Here is a 20,361-nt window from a genome sequence, read left to right as displayed (position 1 = left end):
TGTCTCCCTTGCTCTAGAATAACAAGTGTAACAAAGGTATATGCTGCCACATCTGAGGGTTTTTTTTTGTTTTGTTTTGTTTTAAATATGGGTTCTGGAATCTGAATCGGGCGTTCATGCTTGTATGGCCAACGCTTTACCAACTTGTCAGCCTCCTCACTCCAATTCCGGTAAACTTTTGGTCCGCCTTGGTTGATAATGTTCTTGGCAGATGACATCTTTGAGTAGAGCAGGGTGGTGACTGTGGGAGTGGGGCTGGCACTCTGGAGAGACTATCAGAGCGTGACCAGCTTAGGCATTTACCTGTGGCTTTATATGATGGCAGGTCTCTGCGGAAAGGTGACCCCCCCACATTTCCCCCAACACTGATGTCGTGGGGCTTGTCATCAGCTTTTTAATGACACTATAATCTGCCTTCTGATTCAGTTTGGAAATGGGCAGTAGGCCTTGAGTTTTTCTGTATCTAGGATGCGTCAAAATTCTTGCCCAGCCCTCCATGGAACATTCCAGTGGGCATGCTTGCTAACATAAACCCCAGATCCAGGGGTCTGGGCCTGACATCTATTGGCTGGGCAATCCTGAGTGCTTTTTACCTTTCTGGCCTACAGCTTCCTCATTAGTAACATGGGGGTGGGGAGGCGGGTTGGGGCAGGAAGCTGTCAATGGTACTTTGTTTATGAATTGTGAGTGCCAAGCTTTATTGAATATTTCTATAGCAAGGAAGAGTGTGTTGTGTAAAGTTTATTTAGATTAAATTTGTGACTAAAAGTCATGCTAGAGAGGGTAAGAGCAGATTTTGGTCTGGGATCAAATCTTGATTTTTCTATGTATTAGCTGAGTCACTTGGGCCATCTGTATATTGTCCCCGAGCCTCACCTTCTTCCTCTGGAAAATGTGGGTGAAGTTTGAATACATTGGGTGCTTCCTGGCTGAAGCCAGGAGTTCAGCAAGTGTCAGTTGAGGTGGTGGCTTTACCCCAATCCCAACTCAGCTATGCCACTCTCTGCTATAGGATGGCATAGGACCCCCCAGATGCTGCCAATCTCTGCCATAGGATGGTATAGGACTCCCAACTTCTGCCAATCTCTGTCATAGGATGGTATAGGACCCCCCAACTTCTGCCAATCTCTGTCATAGGATGGTATAGGACCCCCCAGTTGCTGCCAATCTCTGTCATAGGAGGGTATAGGACCCCCCAACTTCTGCCAATCTCTGTCATAGGATGGTAGGCTCTCATTTCCATATCCCAGGACACACCTGCTTGAGATTCTGCCCTCTGACTGCTGTAAGGGGCCCCCATCACTGCTGTCAGTAGGGCCAAGTGTGTTCAGGGAAACCAGGGACAGGGACCATCCTCCAGGTGGACCCCTCTGATGTCCATCAAGCCCAGCTCACAGCATCCTGGAGTCCTGCTGTTGTTAAATTCCTTGTCAGATCCTGGGGGAAAGGAGGCCCATAGGGCAGGCTTTAAGAAGGATTAGACAGAGCTTGAAGGTAAAGGAGAAGAGTCTGGATAGCCAGAGTAATAGGCTGCATGTGTCCTGCAAATAAGGCTCGTCCAGCCCTTGCCCTCTTAATTCAGAACGTGACCTTGTTTGCTAACACAGAGGAGTGCCAGTGAAAATGGGGACATGAGTGTGACCCCTAATCCAGCCTAACTTTCTTGTAACCCAAACAAGAGAGGATGTAATAGTGTTTCTTGGCCATTCCATGCCTGCTGACGCCATGGTTTCTTCCTACGCTTAAATCAGAAGGCACTGTTCAGCAGTGGCACACTCCATTACCCATGTGCAGACAAGCTTCTCCCACCTGTTTAGCTAAACCCGCTTTTTTGCCAAGACCGCACATAGTGTGTGTGTGTGTGTGTGTGCGTGCGTGTGTGCGTGCCTGTGTGTGTGTGTGACAGAATTCTGTGTTTCAAGCACCGTATCTGCCCATATTCCTACAGGGATCCACTGCATCCCCAGGTGGCTCCTGAGCATGTGCTATGTCAATATTTTTCCAAGCAAAAATTCAGAGGTAAGAGCATCGGTGGAGTGGGAAGCCGAATCGTGGATATTGCGCAGGCTGGACGCCCACACAACTGGCTCTGATCGCAGAAGAGGCAATACCATAGTTTTAATCTGGGGGCTGTCGCTAGGCTTCCGTGCTGGCTGCAGACTGCAGGGTGGGATGATGGGAAGAAACCGCTGACCAGAAAATATGCAAATGCAGCATAAGTGGAGGAGGGTTATGTGTGCCCATCTTTGTTTGAATGATGTTAATCAGGGTTATCTAGAGAAACTGACAGAATGACCAGGAGGGGCTAGAGAGTCTAGAGAGATGGCTCAGGGGCTAGGGACGCTTGCTACAGAATCATGAGGACCAGGGTTTAGACTAAGCACACACATAACAAGCCACCATCCCTCACACAATTGCAACTCTACCTCCAAGGGATCCGAAATCCTCTTCTGGCCACCATGTATGCAGATGTACACGTGTGCATACTTGGACACACACACACACACACACACACACACACACACACACACACACACACACACTGGAGAGGCTGAGAACTCCAGCCACAAGGCTGGGTATCTCAGCAGTCCAATCTGGTGTTGAGAAACTGGAGGATTTCTGGAAAGCCTTTCATCATTAGTCTATAGTGGAAGCCCAAATAAGCTGTGTTCTGAAACCAGAAAAGGACCATAGTGGAAGCAGCAGCAGCAGCAGCAGCAGCAGCAGCAGCAGCAGCAGCAGCAGCAGCAGCAGCAGCAGCAGCAAGGTAGACAAACTTGTTAGCAAGCTGGAGAAAAAGCAAGTAGAAAGAACTGAGCTTTTCTCTCAGGTCTCCTTTTATCTGGCTGTCCTAGGAATTTAGGACGGGGCTTCCCAACTTCAGTTAACGAGGTCAAGAAAGTCCCTCACAGGTATGCCCAGAGGCTTGTCTCTTAGTTAATTACAGACACAGACAAGTTGACCAGCAAGTGAACCTGCAGAAGTGTTCACACTTGTAACAGTTACCTTTCTTCCTTTCCCCTTCCCTTCCTCTTTCTGCTTTTGAGGCAGGGTCTTAGAGGCCAAGCTGGCCTGAAACTCTACATAGTCCAGGTTGATCTGAAACTCACAATTCTCCTTCCTCAGCCCTGTGATTGCTGATATTCCAGGTGTGTGTTGCTACACCTAACTTACATATTTGATGTTTGTATTCAACAATAAGACATCTGCAGGTACTTTACATGGTTTCCAGCTCTCTAGTCTAGTGGAGATGGTATAAAGCTTGCACTTGTAGGCAACTCAGCTTATTAAACCCAGCAAGCTCTCCGCTGATCAGTTTAGTTTGTACGATATTTATAAATTCCATTAAGAATGCAATTATTTTAAAGCACACTTTTCAAGCAGAATCGAAAAGTCGCTTCATGGCGTATTTAATAAGCTCCAACACGGCTTCTTAAGTGTCCTCTCTGGAGTCTAATTACTCTGCAGTCTTTAGGAGAATCAGCAGAGTCTTCCAGAACACACCTCTCTGGCCTTAGCTCTCTGTAGATTTGCATTAGAAAGAGATGTGCTTTGCTGTTTTGTTTCCCAGGCTTTCTGAAGCCCTCCTCCAATGGTGGCTGTCGGTCTCACACAAGTACTGTGTTATGGGCTCCTTTACTTTCTCTCTCTACTCTGAGAGGGTTAGGAATGAATCAAAACAGCAATTCGTCATTGTTTTCCTCTTGGCCACGGAATAAGATACCAGTTTGGGCTCTCTATGTATCTGGAGAATGTTTTACTTCTTGGCTTCTGCCTCTCAGTGACTCCTACAGGACACTCTCCCAAGCTCCATTTTTCTGGATGCATCTATCTGTAATCAACAAGGCTGGATTCTGATGGATTCTGCAGAGCAGAGAGGTTCTCAGATATTATGAGATGATTTGGGAGTATAGTCTGCACCAAAACCTATGGGTATCTTACATACTATCAATTCCTTATTTTTCATAAAAAATTCCTTTATGTGTATGAGTGATTGATGAATGTAGATCTGTGTACCATGTAACTGCATTGCCCGTGGAAGCCAGAAGAGGGCGCTGGAACCCATGGAACTGGAGTAACACAATTGTGAGCCACCATGTGGGTGCTAGGAATAAAACCCAGGTCCCATGGAAGAGCAGCCAGTACTCTTTTCACTTAGCCATCTCTCTAGCTGCTCTTCTTTCTCCCCCTCCCCCTCTACTTTTTAATGCGCATCAGGCTCAAACAAAAGCCTGCAAGCGGAAAAGTTTTAACTGGCAACTTTAACTTCTTACATGCTTGTGTATTAATAACCTCAAATTTGGGGCCCAGCAGTGGATCCGTTGATAAAACACCTGCCTGACAGTTTGGATTCCCAGCAACCACATAAAAATGGGGCCCAGTGGTGTGAGTCTCATTGGCCCCAGCCTTAGCCGTGCTGGGGTCTTGACTGGCTTGATTCTGTACAATTCCAACTACAGTCCTCTTCAGTCCATGAGTGCGGGGAGCCTGCCATTCCAGACATTACAGTTTTGTTTCCAAAAGCATTTTGAGTGGATACAGAATGTAAGGCTGACAAATTTCTTTTAGCACCTTTACAATATTCTAAAGACACCATTCTGGGGCTGGAGAAATGGCTTAGTGTTTAAGAACACTGGCTGGCTGCTTTTGCAGAGGTCTCAGGTTCAAATTCCAGTGCCCATATGTCAGTTCACACCTCTCTGTTAACTCCAGTTCCAGTGGACCCAACACCCTCTTCTGGCCTGTGAGGGGACCAGGCACAAATGTGTACAGATACATAAGCAGACAAGATACCCATGCACATAAAAAGTAAAATAAATGAGAAAGACCCCATTGTTCTTTCTGAATAGAAGCCCCTGCTATTCCAATCACCCTGTTCTCTGGAGCGTGCATCTTTTCATCCTAGCTGCTTCCAGGCATTGTCTGTAGCACTGGCTTTTATCCATCTGTTTGTTTCCACTCTAGATTCTTCATTCTTGTAAATCTCCCCATCTCTCCTGAAATTTCCCATGCCTTCGTCCACTGCTTTCAGTTTCCCCCCACAGACGCCCCACGACTGCTGATTTTCGTGGCCTTACCACGTTGAGCCGGTCTATGAGGTCATCATCTTCCCATAGCACCTGGTCTCTCCACAGCTGCAGGAGTTGCTCTGCATGCAGCCTCTGCAGCTGGTGCACCTGTAGATGCCATCTGCAGAGCACTGAAGACAGCTGTCCCCACAAGCGCCAGCAGGTGTTTATTATCTGGGAATGGTTTCATGGGTTCTACCACATTCTAGCCAACAAACTTTTAACTTCAGACTCATATCATCTGCCCGTATGGCCCCTTGATGGTTACTTTCCTAGAACCAGTGTTGGGTTTTGGTCTGGTAGTGACTGGCCACCATTTTGATATGTTAGGCTTTGTTTCAGATTCTGGTAGGATGCGTTGCTTTTGTTTATTATTTTTTTAAGTTAAAATATAGTTACATCACCTCACCTGCTCCCTTTTCTTCCTCTGTCCTCTCTCATGTCTTCTCTTCCTAGCATCCTCCATGGCCTATTCACTTCCTCTCAAATTGGTGGTCTCTCTTGATTATTATTATTGTTTACATATATGTATAATGCATAAATATACAAACACAGTACGATGAGTGTATTTAGTATTGTGTCTATATTATTTCAAGGCTGAGCAATCTGAAGAACCAATTTGGGGGCTCATGCCTGGAAGGGACTATTGGTCCCTCTCTCGGCAGTCTTTACTTGTCTCTTGTTTTTTTACGGGTGGGACTCCATTATATTTCTCTCTTCCCAGTGAGCATATTTATTGATATTTATTGATATATCTTTGCCCAGGTCTTGTTTAGGCAGCTCTCTTATTGAGGAATCATTAGTGTGGCTTCCCTGTTGTTCCCAGGAGACAGAAACCTCACAACATATTTCCCGTCGCTGTCCTCTGTCTTTTGCAATCTCCCCACCTCCCGCCCTCGTGATGTTTCTTGAGCTTTAGGTGTGGGAGTGTACTATGGACCCATCTGTAGGGGTTGTGCACCTCCGGTCATATGGTCTTTGCATTATGACTAGCTGTAATGAGTGACTTCCACTTGCTGTGAAGATAAGCATTTGATATGGGGTGAGGCTACGCTAATTCACAGGTATAGGAACACATTTTAGAATGCAGTTAGGAAGCACGCTGTTCTAGTGAAGTGTTGGTAGTAGAGCCCCCTATAAGGATGGACCTCTTTAGTTTTGCTTTTTATTCTCAGGAATGCCCATTACTCTGGAACCTGGTCCTCACCCCCACTGGGCACAATTTACTCCAAACTCTGTGCCTTGAAACCCAGCAGCTGCCCTACTTTCTGCTCAGGTGTACTCATTCCCCACCTGGCTTCAGCATGCTCTATGTAGCCTCATGTCTTTCATCCCAGCCTCAGCAGGCAGTCAAAGTTCTGGAGACTACGTGCACATGAAATTAGTACCAGTGCCCTGTTACAATTAATCCCAGCATGGTGACTTTCGGAATGCAGGGTGTGAATGCATTCATAATTTGTCCCAGCCAGTCATTGGTGTTTCAAAAATGTGTGCTCTAAGGTTCGATGTCACCAGAAAAGCATAAGTATAGTCACTGGAACACATTGTGGTATTTCTTGAGAGCCAGAAGTGTTGTTTTCTGACTAAGTGGAATGTGAGGGTTTTGTTAATGACTGTGCACAAATTCCCAGCTATCATGGCGTTTGCTCTCATTTTCACACAGCCGCTGTGCACACTGCTCTGTAAATGGCCACCCCCTTTTTTCTATTAAACACCCAGGTTCTTGACATCAGCTACTGACACTTATGTTTACCTTGTATCAAGCTGAAGTTACACGGCCTGGCAGCCAGAGTCGAGGAGTCATGAGGACCCAGTGTCCACAGGAATATGTCATGCAGCTGTTGGGAAGGAGCAAATGGTCCAGTGTATACAGTGGTGCATAACCATTCTCTTGTAACAATGGACTTCTAGCCCACTGAAAGCATACACACTGTAGTTTTCTTACCTTGTTTCTAATTGGGGCATTTGGTGTATTTCCATTTTTTCCCTTATAAATGATGCCATGATCCCCTTTGTTTCTGACTTTTTAAACTCTGAATTCAGAATCATTTTCGTATACCCAGTATGGAATCCTGAGGATAAACCCTGCTGCGCAACTCAGGGACACAGTGCCACTTTAGAGTGCGGACAAGCCTCTCTGTTCATGTTGGTGTTTGTAGGCTATTAAGTGCTGAATATTCATGCACATTCATGATCTGTGGTGACGTCATAAACATTTTGTATTTTTCCAGCTAACACCATGGACAGTGTCCTCAGAGGATGCCAAGCTGTAAGCTGATGAGCTGTAGTCAGGGTGATTACAGGTTGTAAGATAGAAACGATGATAACTCTGTGTGGGTATTTGTCACCATTACGTTACATCATAAGGTACCTGGACTCTTGTCAGTGTCTGGCTCACTGCATTCTGGCCTGGAATGTAATATTTTGAATGTTTGTTTAAGCTGGGTTTGCTGTTCCTTATTTAATTAGAGGGCTTCATGTATAGCTTTATTGTATGTATAGAATTGAATTTTTAAAAATGGCTTTGAAGAGAGGGTCCTGCCTTGTTGCTCTGGATGTGGTGGTATTTGTTACACAGTCCAGGGTATCCTCGAACTCATGGACATATTCCTGCCTCAGTCTTCCAGGTGCTGGGATTCCATATGTGCCTAGCTTGAACTCTTCATCTTCACCCCTATCCAGGTCCCTCTTCCTGCTGTCTGTGTGGAAACTCTGGCCAGATGTCCAGCTTAGAATTCTGAGCTCTCCTCGACTCAGCTCTCACCTAGATGACAGAGAAGACCACCGTGTGACTCCCACCATTGCCACCAGGCTAAGTCTCTCAGAGTCCTCCCCGAGTGGTTTTCCCATAGGTCAATCTCAGCCCAGCAGTGCACTAAATCCCAGCATATTGATCCAGGAGATAGAATTGTCTCTCTACTCACTCCATGCACAAGCCAGAGGGTGCACTGATAGAGGGATGGAGGGCCTCAGGGCACTCACAGAGAGGGTGCATGGTTCTGCTGTACTCAAGGAGAGAACCATGGGCATCGGGACTCTGATGGAGATGTGTGTGAAGTCCTGGGGTACACATGGCTGGTTGGACCATCTGCTGGTACAGTGTCCCACACTTGCCCAAGCCTGTGAGAGGACCTGCCAATGAAAGTTAGTAGGAATTCTTACCTTTTGTGAGGAAGGGCCTGTGACTTGATGGGGGGCTTTGGATTGCCTGGTTCATTCCTGTATCCTTCTCAGATACTGCCAAGATGGAGGCAGATCTCAGTGAATTCACGTCACTTGCCTGACAGTGAATGCACACGTGCGTGTTTCTTTCCAGTGCCTGTCTACATAGATCCTTTTATGGTTTCTATGTCCATTAACATTTTTCTGTCCTAAAACGACATGTATTGATACATACAAATTATACAAGTAAACACTTGTAAAAACTCCCAAATTACAAGGCAAAAAGTCAAACAAACAGACCAAAAGAACCCTAAAACCAGAACCTCAGTACTGTGAAACCAGTGTTAAATTTTGTTTAATTTCTCAAAAGATTTTTTTCCTTTCTGTGCATAGGCTCTCTTCATTGTTTAGTACAGTTTTATACTTGACTTTCCAACCTCTCACTGTGATGAATATTTTTGTGTGTGTTACTTTTCTGTTACTTTGATAAAATACCAAGACAAAAAACAAGGTAGAGAAGACAGGCTTTATTTTGGCTTATGGTTTCAGGAGACTTGAGTTCAGCATGGCAGGACAGGTATGGCATGGCAGCATTAGCAGGAAGTTAGCTGATTACATTTCACCATACACAGGAATCAGGGTAAGGCTAAAATGTCTCAAAGCCCACCCACCCCCAGCAACTACTTCCTTCACAAAGGCCCCACCTCCTGAAAGTTCCATCCATAACTTCCTCAAATAACACCACTGGCTCAGTTGCTTTTCTCTTTTTGAGATAAGACATCATGGTCAAGGCAACTTATAGGAGACAGAGTTTATTGGGGCTTACAGTGTCCGAGGGTGAGCCCATGACCATCGTGATTGGGAGCATGGCAGCCAGGCAGGCAGGTAGACAAGGTGCTGAAACAGTAGTTTACAGCCGATCCACAGCTCCATGAAGGAGGGAGAAAGAGGGAGAGTGGGAGAGAAAGTCAGAGGGAGGGAAGGAGGGAGGATGGGGAGGGAGGGAGAGGGAGAGGGAGAGAGTGGGAGACAGAGAAGGAGGGAAGGAGGAAAGGAAGGGGAGGGAGGAAGTGGGAGAGAGAGAAGAAGGGAAGGGGGGAAGGAGGGAGGGAAGGGGAGAGAGTGTGTGTGCAAGAGAACGTGCCCCACTGGTAATAGTGTGGACTTCGGAAATCTCAAAGCCCATCCTGCAGTGAGACACTTCCTCCAACAGAGGCCAAACCTCCTAATGTTTCCTAAGCAGTTCCACCAACTGGGGACCAAGTATTCAGATATATGAACCTATTTGGACTATTCTCATTCAAACCACCAACTAGAGATCAAGCGTTCAAACACATGAGCCTACAGGGGACATTTTTTTTTATCCAAACTAGTGCATTTTTTTTCATATATTGGTTACACGTTTAATAAAACTCCCAATGGTTTGCATGTTAAGTGGAACGTCTCTGTCTGACCTTCATTTTTGCTGCGGTCTGTTTGAGTTGTTCCATTTTACATTTCATGTAAGTGATGCCGTGATGAGTCACCTGTACACACTGCTGTCTCTGTTTTTATTTTCTCAAAGTAGAAAACTGTGATATTTTTTTCCCAGTATCCTCTTCTTCCCGGTGTACATTCATTCCACACAGCACTGGGTTACAGAAAGACGTTTCCCTGCATGTGTATATGGTACTGTGTGTGGATGCCCCACGTCCCTCCACCCCTCCATCCCTTTTATTCCCCTTCCTTCTCTTACACTGTTCCCATCTACTTCCCTTCATGGACATTTTAAGCCTGTAACACTTGCCAGCTCGAAGACAGTCCTTAGAGAGTCCTGGAGATGGCTAAAATCCATCTTCAATTTATCATCCCCCTCGATTGTTCTCGTCTCGAGTGTTCTGGGAGATTTTTCCTTCCCACTTTGTAGGGCATGTTGAAAGCTGCTGCCTAATACCAGGAAGGAGACAGGCTCTTCAGCTCAGGCCTCGACACCTGTTGCTGGTTGTCGGGGGACAACTTACTGTTTTTGAGCCCCGTAACCTTCGTTCCTCAGTTGCCTGTGATGAAAGGCGTCTGCTTCATGGTAGCCCAGTGAGCTGGTGCTCATATACCTCCCTTCTCAGAGACCAACAGTACAATGTGCTCCAGAAATGCAGTGTGTACACCAATGCGTCAGAGTGCAGAGGACTTGAATCACTGCCAATGCTCACTACAGACAGAAGTAATAATTGAGCAACTATTTATTCCTTCATCTGCATTTAAATCTCAAAAGAGCAAATTGCCCTGTGCTGCTTTCTCTGGTATGGGCTCCTCTTCTCTGATAGCTTTTTTGTTCTGCCTGTTTCTGTAACTCTTTTCTTTCTGGGATATCTTTCCCTCCAAACTCCATGGCTGTCTTGGCCATCTCTTACTTTATTTGCCTTGGTGAATGTGTTAATGTTTCTCAGCTGTCCCATGCACTGTGTTCGCCCACGTCCACTCCACTTCTCTGTGCTGGAGAAGTGACTGTCACATGTGGCTTTCTTACCTGGCATTGCCCTGAGCCACAGCTGCCTGGACCAACATATTGAAATGCTAGCAGTTTGTGGCCCCCCAGAGATGTTTAACACAGCACGTTTATAACAGTGAAAGTGTTAACAACCTAAATAGCCAGTGTGGGTGAAAGAGGCCCTGAATATACTGTGTTCCTGTAGCAGAATATCATGAAGGCACAAAGTCATGGTTCTTATAAGGTTTCAGTGGCATAAAAATAATTCTAATAAAAGTTAAAATCATGGCAGGATTCTAAGAATAGAGGAAGCAAAATACTTAAAATAGTGGAGAAAATATTGAAGGAATCATCTTCAATCACATGGTGTGAAGTTTCTTTTACCCCTTTTCTTCTTGATGTAATTTTATTTGTTTTTCTCTTCCCTGGGAGGAAATGTGTTTGTTGGAGAAATTGTGTGTAATTGTGGAAAATAACTCTGTGAGCTCATCCCTCCCCACTTCAGCCTTCCTCAGTCCTACAAACTGACATCATACTGTTGACTATCGCCCCAGGGTACCATCTCCTGAAGTAAGCACAGTCATTAATGCCTACACCAGAGGAAGCATCAAAATCTGTATTGAAAATCTATAGGCTGAAGATGTGTGTCCTCTTCTTCAGTCAATATTTAATGTTGCAGCCAGGGTCTCTGTCATGATTTACTTCAGTAGAAAGTGTTGAGCAAAGCACACATCGGCACCTTGGTTATTAACTGGGCTGTAGCTCAGCATTTTCCGGTACATTCTCTGAGATGTATCTCAAAGAACAGATGCTGAAGATTCTGTTGACAATTTTTCTGTGGCTAATTTTTTAGGGGTATCCTGCAGGGTAAGGTACTGGCTGGAAATGACCTTAAATGTCCTGACACAATTACTAGTTGGAAAATGTACTTGAATACCTTGTGCTTCTGCTTCTTTACCTATGCAATGATAACTAGGTTGTTTGGGTAAATGAGAACGTTAAGTCAGATAATAGACATCTCGTGCTGGGTGCAGTGCCTGCCATATAGGCTCCCAGCTGGAGTCACTTAAACACTTTGCTCTCCTCTGGAAGTTGTGAGGAACCAGCAAGAGAGCCCAGTGTGACCATCAAGGAAGCATGCAGTCCCATGTGACTGTTTAAGCATCATCTGCAAACATCTGCCATGGCAATGTCATAACAGTGTTCTTCCCATGGAGACCATGCATTACACGTGGCTGAGATGACACTGTAAAATCAGACAAAATTTTGACATGTTCACAGCCAAGTATAACACAAATGTGAGCAACAGTGGGAAATGCCACACCCACAAGCGTGTACAAACTTGACGAGACAAATCAGAACCAGCCCTGGTAATGAAAGCAAAGGCTGCCTACTTGAGAAAGACGCTGAACCCAAAGTATTAACCTTTGCTATGTTTTTAACTTAGTAGTCTGCACTTTCTAGTTCAACATCAGCCCTGGAACAGCGGCTGACATCCCTGTAGCAGAGGGCACAGAGCATACCTTGTTCACAATGGGTTACAGCCGTCTGACCTTTAGGCTGGCTTGTGGGAGAGGTCTGGCCTGAAGGGTTAGTCTTACTGTACCTTAAAGTTTTTTAACTACGTTGACAGACTCACTGATTCTTTTGCTGCAATGGCTGAAACAACTTAAGAAGAAAGAGTTTATTTGGCTTATGGTTCCAGTGGGAGAGTCCATAATGGTAGGGGAGGCACACAGCAAGTTGCCAGAGTAGGAGACTGAGAGATCATTTTCAAGACAGAAGCCAAGACAGACAAGAGGAAATGGGATGAGGCTATAAAGCCTCAGTGATATCCCCCAATAACTCACTTCCTCCAGCAAAGCTGCACCTTCTAAAGCGTCCATAACTTTATCAAGTAGCACCGCCAGCAAGGAGCTAAGAGTCCAAACACATTGAGCCTGTGGAGGGACATTTCTCATTTGATCACCGTAACTCTCTTCTTGCAGGTGCATAGTTTAGTGTCTTATGTCTAAGCATTTAGTCATTTGGGTTGACTTCTGTATATGGTGAGTTATGGGGCTTAGTTCTATTTTTCTGTTTAAAGACACACAGTTCTCTGTATCATTCATCTAAGAGACTGCTTCTTTATATATGCTCTTGGTGCCTTTGTTGCAGATTGCTACACTCATATGTGTTTATTTCTGGGTTCTTCATTCTGTTCTCTGGCCTGTATGTCTGTGTTTGTGCTGGTGCCATGCCTTTTGGCTAGCACAGCTTTGTAGAATGTCTTAAACTCAGGCAATATATGCCTCCAGGTTTGCCCTGTTGTTCAGAATTGCTTTCATGATTTGAAGTCTCTTGTGTGTGGATGTAAATTTTGAATTTCTTTTTTGTTTCTGTGAAGAATGGTAATTAGCACTGTACTTTATGAAGGAGTTAAGTCTAATATTCAAAGTGGACCTGTCAGCTACCCATTGGTCATAGTAATATGCAATTTAGATGTTTCTTTAGCCACTAAATAGGAAATTTGCAATATAGATGTTTCTCTAGCCACTAAATAGGGAACATCATGTATTAGTAAGCTATTGCTGCTGTGACAAAGCACCCAAGCCCAGAAACTTAAAAACACAGCTGGATAGTCTGCTCATTCAGGCTCATCTTAGGTGCTGGAGGCATCAGTGGAGCATTGTGGGGTGGAGGGGAGGCCAGCAGATCCAGGCTGGTCTAGAACAGCTTTGGATAGGGTGACTCCTCTTTGTTCCATGTCACTTGCTATAGTCATTTTGTCTGTAACAAGGCACAAAGAACATGCTTTTAGAAAGGATGGTCTCTTCAATAAGTGACACAGGGAAAAACATGCATCTACATGCATAAGAACAGAGGTAGGTGTCTGAGTCTTACGTATACAAAGGTCAACGCAAACCAAACACTTGGATGCAATCCCCTGAGCCAGGAAAAAAAAAAAAAACCCCACAAGAGAATTTCTTCAAAGCCACTGGTGTGATGCTTCTCCAGCCATAATTACCTACACAAGTGTATTTTGAATATGACTGCAAAGGCCCAGATGTTCAAAGGAAAAATACACACATGGCTAGCCCACACTTTGTCAGCGTGGTGGTTTGAATAGGAACAGCCCCCGTAGGTTCATATATTTGGACAGTTGGTGGTTAGGGAGTGGTGCTACTTGACAACGATTAATAGGTGTGGTCTTGTTGGAGTAGGTATAGACATGTTAGAGAAAGCATGCCTCTGGGGGTGGGCTTTGAGTCTTCAAATGCTCAAGCCTGGTCCAGTGCTTCTCTCTGGTGTCTGTTGATCCAGATGCAGAGCTCTCAGCTCCTTCTCCAGCATCACATCTATGTGCATGCTGCCATGCTTCCCTCCATAACAATAGTGGACTAGACCTCTAAACTGTTCACCAGCCCCAGTTAAATGCTTTCCTTTATAAGAGTTGCTGTGGTCATGGTGTCTCTTCACAGCAATAGAACAGTGACTAAGACAGTCAGAGACCCTCTTGAGGCCTCAGCCGGGATCTGATAGCTGTACTCTTATACAATCAAAGCTAAAATCAAGTCTCTAAGTCTTCCCAGGTGCAAAAAACAAAGAAACAGTCTCCACCCTCAGCAACAGGAATGGAGAGACAGCACTGCAGAGTGCTGTGTGAAAAGCCCTAATAAAGTTGGGGCAGCCTGTGACTTGGAGTAGGGAGTCACACGGACAGTGGGGCAGGGGAGGAAGAGGGAGCAGGGGTCTGTAAGCATCATTTATACTTGCAACAGAAGATGCTGGGGATGAGTATGTACCCAGGGCCACATATGGCCTATAATCAAAACTATTTCCCTGGTTACAAAACCTGCTGTCAGCAGCAGTGAGTGGGTAGAAACGCTCTCCTGGGAGTTTCCCATACTAAGGGAGTCTAAGAGCCACAGATGTGAGTGTGCCTGTGGCTCCTCAGCAGCCCTGGGACCGGGTGCTTTTGGCTCCATTTACAGGCAAGGAATCTATGCTCCTTCAATGGAAAATATCTCAAGGTCACCATAGCTATCAGAGAGTAGGCCAGGCTCTAGACCATGCATGGCAACTTCCTTTCAGTTTTTCTACCTGTCACAGGTCAGTTCCCATCGGGAGGGTATTTGTGTGCCCAGTGACTCTCTCTGGGATGGTGCCCATCAATCAATTCTGGTATTCTGGGGTCATTGTTACATTGCAGTTCTGAGGGTCGAAAGTCTACAATGGCCTCTACCAGGGTAAATGGAGATGCCAGGAGGGCCGCTTCCTCCTGGAAGATGTGGGCCATGGTCCATTCCCTTCCCTTCCCTGCTTCTAGAGGCTACATGCATCCCTTGGATCTCTACTGGCCTCTTCAAAGCCAGTAGGGGCTGGTGGAGTCTTTAAATCCCCTCACTCTGATGCAGAGTGGTGATATATCATTGGGCTCCTGCCAGACACCCCCATCCAGCCCCCCCCACCAGTTTGTTTGAACAGTAGCTTCAGTTTCATTTGTAACTTTATGCCTCATTTTCACAGTTAGGGTTTCTATTGCTGTGAAGAGATACCATGACCATGGCCACTCTTATAAAGGGAAACACTTACTTGGGGCTGACTTATAGCATCAGAGGTTTAGTCATGATCATCATGGTGAGGAGCCTGGTAGCCGGAAGGCAGACATGGTGCTGGAGAAGGAGCTGAGAGTTCCACATCTTGATCCACAGGGAGCAGGGGACTGTAAGCCATGCAGGGCATAGCATGAGCATAGGAGACCTCACAGCACATCCTCGCAGTGACACACTTCCTCCAACAGTGCCACACTCCTGCAGTAAGACCATACCTCCTAATAGTACCACTCCTCATGGCCAAGCATTCAAACACATGAGTCTGTGGGAACCATTCTTACTGTAATCACCACAGTCCACTCCCTGTCCCCATAGGCTGGTAGCCATAACATAATGCAGAAATGCATTCAGTTCAGCTTCAAAAGTCTCCATAGTCTATAAGCATTTCAAACATATTTAAAAGTCCAAAATTCAAAGTCCCTTCTCAAAGTCATGCAGTCTCTTAATTGCAATTCCCCTATAAAATCAAAGTAAAAAAAAATCAGATGACATACTTTCAACATATAATGGCACAGGATCTACATTACCATTCTAAAAAGAAAGAAGAGGAGCATAGTGAGGAAATACTGGACCAAAGCAAGACAGAAAACCAGCTGGGCAAACCCTAAACTCTGTATCTCTAATTCTGACATCAAAGCATTCTTCATATCTCCAACTTCTTTCAGTTTTGTTGACTACAACAACACTTCTCTCCTTTAAGCTGGTTCCACTTCCTGTAAGTAACACTTCTTGGCAGGTATCACACAGTTCTGGCATCTCCAACATCTTGGTGTCTCCAAGGTAATCCAGGCTTTACCTTTATAGCTTCACACAATGGCTTTTCTAAGTCTCCATATCTGGCCTCAGTGGCTTTCCTTAGTTTCAGAGAGAGATTTCATAACCCCTTTCTTCGACACTCGACTCTAAAGCCAGAACCATATGGCCAAGGCTTCCAAGCCCTGTTGCTGCTGGGACTGGAACATGGGCTCCCCCATTCAATTCCAACTTCACCAGCTCTCTGTTTTGATTGTCTCCTTCATCTTGGATGTTCTGGAACTCACTCTGTGAACCAGGCTGGCCTCAGACTTGGAGATCCATCAGCCCCTGTCTCCTGAGTGCAGGGATCAAAGGTGTGAAGCCCCACACTTGGCCCTAAGCCTTTCTTTAATTTTTTCCACAAGTTGTCAGCTTAGCTGGGTGGAGTCTTGCCCCAGGGCCACCACTCCTTTCATTCAATTTACCACAGGCTTTTCTTTAAGTTGTTTATCTGCTTGAACACAGGATTTAGCTCCATTCCACTTCCTGGTGCCCCCTTTCTCCCCAAACTGTACATTTTGTATTTTCCTCACTCAGCTTGCTCCTCTGCAGTATAGAGACCACTAATAAGCACACAACAGAGTTTATACTAGGCTCTTTTGAGATTTTCTCTGCCAAAGGAATTAATCTAAAATCTCTTCTCTTTAGCCTCAGACAGACTTTTAGACCACATTCTTATCCCATAAGTCACAAGAACAATCTCTAGGCCACATACTAAAATTCTTCTATAAAACTTCTTGACCTGGGCCCTCAGAGTTCAAATCATCCTCAGCACCATTGTCTTCCATGTTCCTACTAATATGGCCCATTAAGCCCCACTTAAAGCTTTTAACTGCTTTTCTTTTTTTCATTTATTTACATTTCAAACGTTGCCCCCCTTCCTGGTTTCCCCTCTGCAACCCTCATCCCATCCCCCACCCCCTGTTTCTATGAGGGTGCTTCCCCACCCACCCATCCACCTACCTTTGCTGGGGCATCTCAACAAGACCAAGGGCCTCCCTTTCCACTCATGCCAAATAAGGCAATCCTCTGCTACATATGCAACTGGAGCCATGGGTTCCTCCATGGCTACTCTCTGGTTGGTGGTTTAGTCCCTGGGAGCTCTGTGGGGTCCGGCTAGTTGATACTGTTGTTCTTCCTATGGGGCTGCAAAACCCTTCAGCTCCTTCAGTCCTTCCCCTAACTCCTCCATTGGGGTTCCTGTGCTCAGTCTAATGGCTGATGGTGAGCATCTGCATCTGTATTAGTCAGGCTCTGGCAGAGCCTCTCAGGGGACAGCTGAGACACCAGGCTCCTGTCAGCAAGCACTTCTTGGCATCAGCAATAATTTCTAGGTTTGGTGTCTGCATATGGGATGGATCCTCAGGTGGATCTCTGGATGGCCTTCCCTCAGTCTCTGCTGCACTCTTTGTCCCTGTATTTCCTTTAGACAGGAACAATTCTGATTTAAAATTTTTGAGATGGGTGCGTGGCCCTATCCCTCAACTGGGGGCCGTGCCTATCCACTGGATATGGTCTCTACAGGTTCTATTTCCCCTTTGTTGGGTATTTTGGCTAATGTCATCCCTGTTGGGTCCTGGGAACCTCTTGCTTCCCTGGAATCTGGGACTTTTAGTGGCTACCCCAGTTCCCCATCCCCCACTGCTACACACCTCCATTCAATTTCCTGACCTTCTGTACTTCTCCCTCATCTCCTCCCACACCTGATCCTGCCCCCTTATGCCCCCCTCTGTTCTCCCTCCCAGATACCTCCTTCCTTCTATCTCCCATAATTATTTTTGTTCCCCCTTTTAAGTAGAACTGAAGCATCCGCATTTTGGTCTTCCTTCTTGTTGAGCTTCACATGGTCTGTGAGCTGTATCATGGGTATTCTGAGCTTTTGCTTTTCTAATCCAAAGTCTGAGTCCACATTCCTCCAAAGAAAAGCATGGTTAGGCCTACCACAAGAGTACTCCACTCCTCTTACCAACTTCTGTCTTATTTAGGGTTTCTATTGCTGTGAAGAGACTCCATGCCCATGGCATAAAGGAAAATATTTCATTGGGGCTGGCTTACAGTTTCAGAGGTCCAGTCCATTATTATCATGGCGGGAAACACAGCAGCACACAGGCAGACATAGTGCTGGAGAAGAAGCTGAGAGTTCTACATCTTGATCCATACGAGACTTCAAACCTGACTCCACAGTGACACAGTCCTCCAATAATGCCACACCTCCTGCAATAAGGCCACATCTCCTAATAGTGCCACTCCCTATGGTCAAGCATATTCAAACCACCACACTTCCTTTTCAATAATACTGCATTCTTCGATTCCAAGGCACAGAATTTGGATATTAGGCCAGGTGGGGGCATTATTCCTGTCCATTCTAGAGAGAATGTTTCCTACTGAGGAGCATTAATGAGTTAGGGTCTCTACTCTGTGAACTGGCATGTGTATGTGTATGCCTGTGTTTGTGTGGTACATGTATACTTTGTATGTATGTATGTATGTATGTATGTATGTATGTGTACATGCACATCTCTCAGTGTATATGTGTGTGCACACGTGTGTGTGTGTGTGTGTGTGTATGTGAGTTTACAAGTAGGTGGGGTAAAAGGCTGGCCATGGAAAGCACTGGAACATGGTTATATCTGGTGCTTGGAGGGCGTCAGATGAGGAACTTGGCTTCCGTTAGGGATGGAGATGCTGAGAGCGGCTTGTGATAGAGCCTCTCTCTATTATATAACTAAGGCCTCGAAGGATGAGTAGGATTTCTACGTAAATCTGTACAAGAGAATATTCTAGGCAAAGGAAAGGGCCAAGAAACACAGAGGTATGAGAGGGATGGATGAATGTGGTACTAGAATATGTCACAAGCATAACAGGTTGGCTCCTTCCACTCATGAACTCCTGGGTTTTCATCTTGGGCTACCCTGGACAGAGTGGGTAGCCACTATCAGCTTTAGCAGACCCTGTGAGAGCCTGTGGTAGGAGTGGCTAGATGACTAGATTCAGACATCAGAAATGTAGATATTTATGTGTAATGTTAGCTTCTTAAAGCCCATGCCTAACTTAGTTCTTTAAAGAAACTTACGGACTAGGCCAAGTAGCAAGCAGAGAGCCTCCATTTGTCACCTCTAAGTGATAGAAAAGGTTGAGTGGCTTGTCATGGTCACACAGCTGAGAAGTAGCAAGGCCAGCAGAGTCAACAATCCCAGGTTCTTGATGCCATGCTGAAGATGACATGGCCATAACAGGCGTCCATAGAAGGGATCTCATCTGAGTGGGCAGAGCAGGTATTCTAGGAGTGTTAGTGCAGGGGACAGACCTCAGCTCACCCAAGGTGCAGCATGGCAAGAATCCCAGGGCACAGCTCACAGCTGCACAGGGGAGTCTGCACTGGGTGGTGGCACCATGTCTGCTGTTCTGATTCAGGCACTGAGTCACTGTAGTTGCTCTCCTGAAAGTGAGACAAGGAATGAAAGAATGGGGGAAGCAAAAGAGAAGGAGAAGCAGAAAAAAAAAAAACAAAGAAAAACTGAAATTGCTTCTTTTGTCAATGCCAGAAGACCAGCCATTTGGCTCACAATGAGGAGATGGGCAATTATGATGGCCATTGATACAGGAGTTTGTTAGAAATACTGTGTTTTTCAAGAATGGACCAATAGAAATTATTATCCCTGTATCTTTATCTTGATACAATGGGGATTTTATCCCATCTTGTACCCCAATTATGACTATAATGACTTAGGCTTCTGAAAGACTTAAAAAAAATCCAAAACATCTCTTTAATTTGCATTTCCACTCTCTGGGGGTGGAATAGTGGGCCATCTAATAATAAAATCAAAAACCCAGATTTCTGTCAGATAAGATTGCCAGTTTACATCTGGAGCATGCTCTTCTAACACTGAAGATATCGTGTAGTAAAAACAATGTGGGGTCTACAGGCAGGAAGACCATCTCATGTTGAACACTTACCCAAACCCTCCTGTTTGCCCCACATCTGCCTGAGTTAGCATCGTCTTCCACTGGAGTATAAGGTTGCTTATGTGTCTGCTGGGAGCCTGCTATTGATCAAAGAGAGGAGAGAGGCAGACCTTGCTCTGTTGCTTTCTCTTGCTGATCATAGTTTGAGGATGAAGAAGGCATGGGGGCAGGCAGACTCTTTACTGGTCATGAGATTCTTCCCTCTCCCGCATTTCTGTTCAATAGGAAGCAGAAACCCGACAGAAAGTGAGAAGGCTCACCCTCAGGAAACCCCTTTCCTATAGCTAGCCTCCACCCCCTCAGATAA

General features: G+C 45.5%; 1 protein-coding gene across 3 annotated transcripts in view; it reads left to right on the top strand.

The window, feature by feature from the left end:
* Stk32b (serine/threonine kinase 32B) overlaps positions 1–20,361 on the top strand; it is a 238,377-nt gene that overhangs the window by 19,916 nt on the left and 198,100 nt on the right. The window lies entirely within an intron of this gene.

This window comes from Arvicanthis niloticus, chromosome 7 (assembly GCF_011762505.2).
Source record: "Arvicanthis niloticus isolate mArvNil1 chromosome 7, mArvNil1.pat.X, whole genome shotgun sequence".
Classification (NCBI taxonomy): domain Eukaryota; kingdom Metazoa; phylum Chordata; class Mammalia; order Rodentia; family Muridae; genus Arvicanthis; species Arvicanthis niloticus.
Note: the sequence above shows the minus strand (reverse complement) of the source record. Positions and strands in the feature narration are given on the sequence as shown.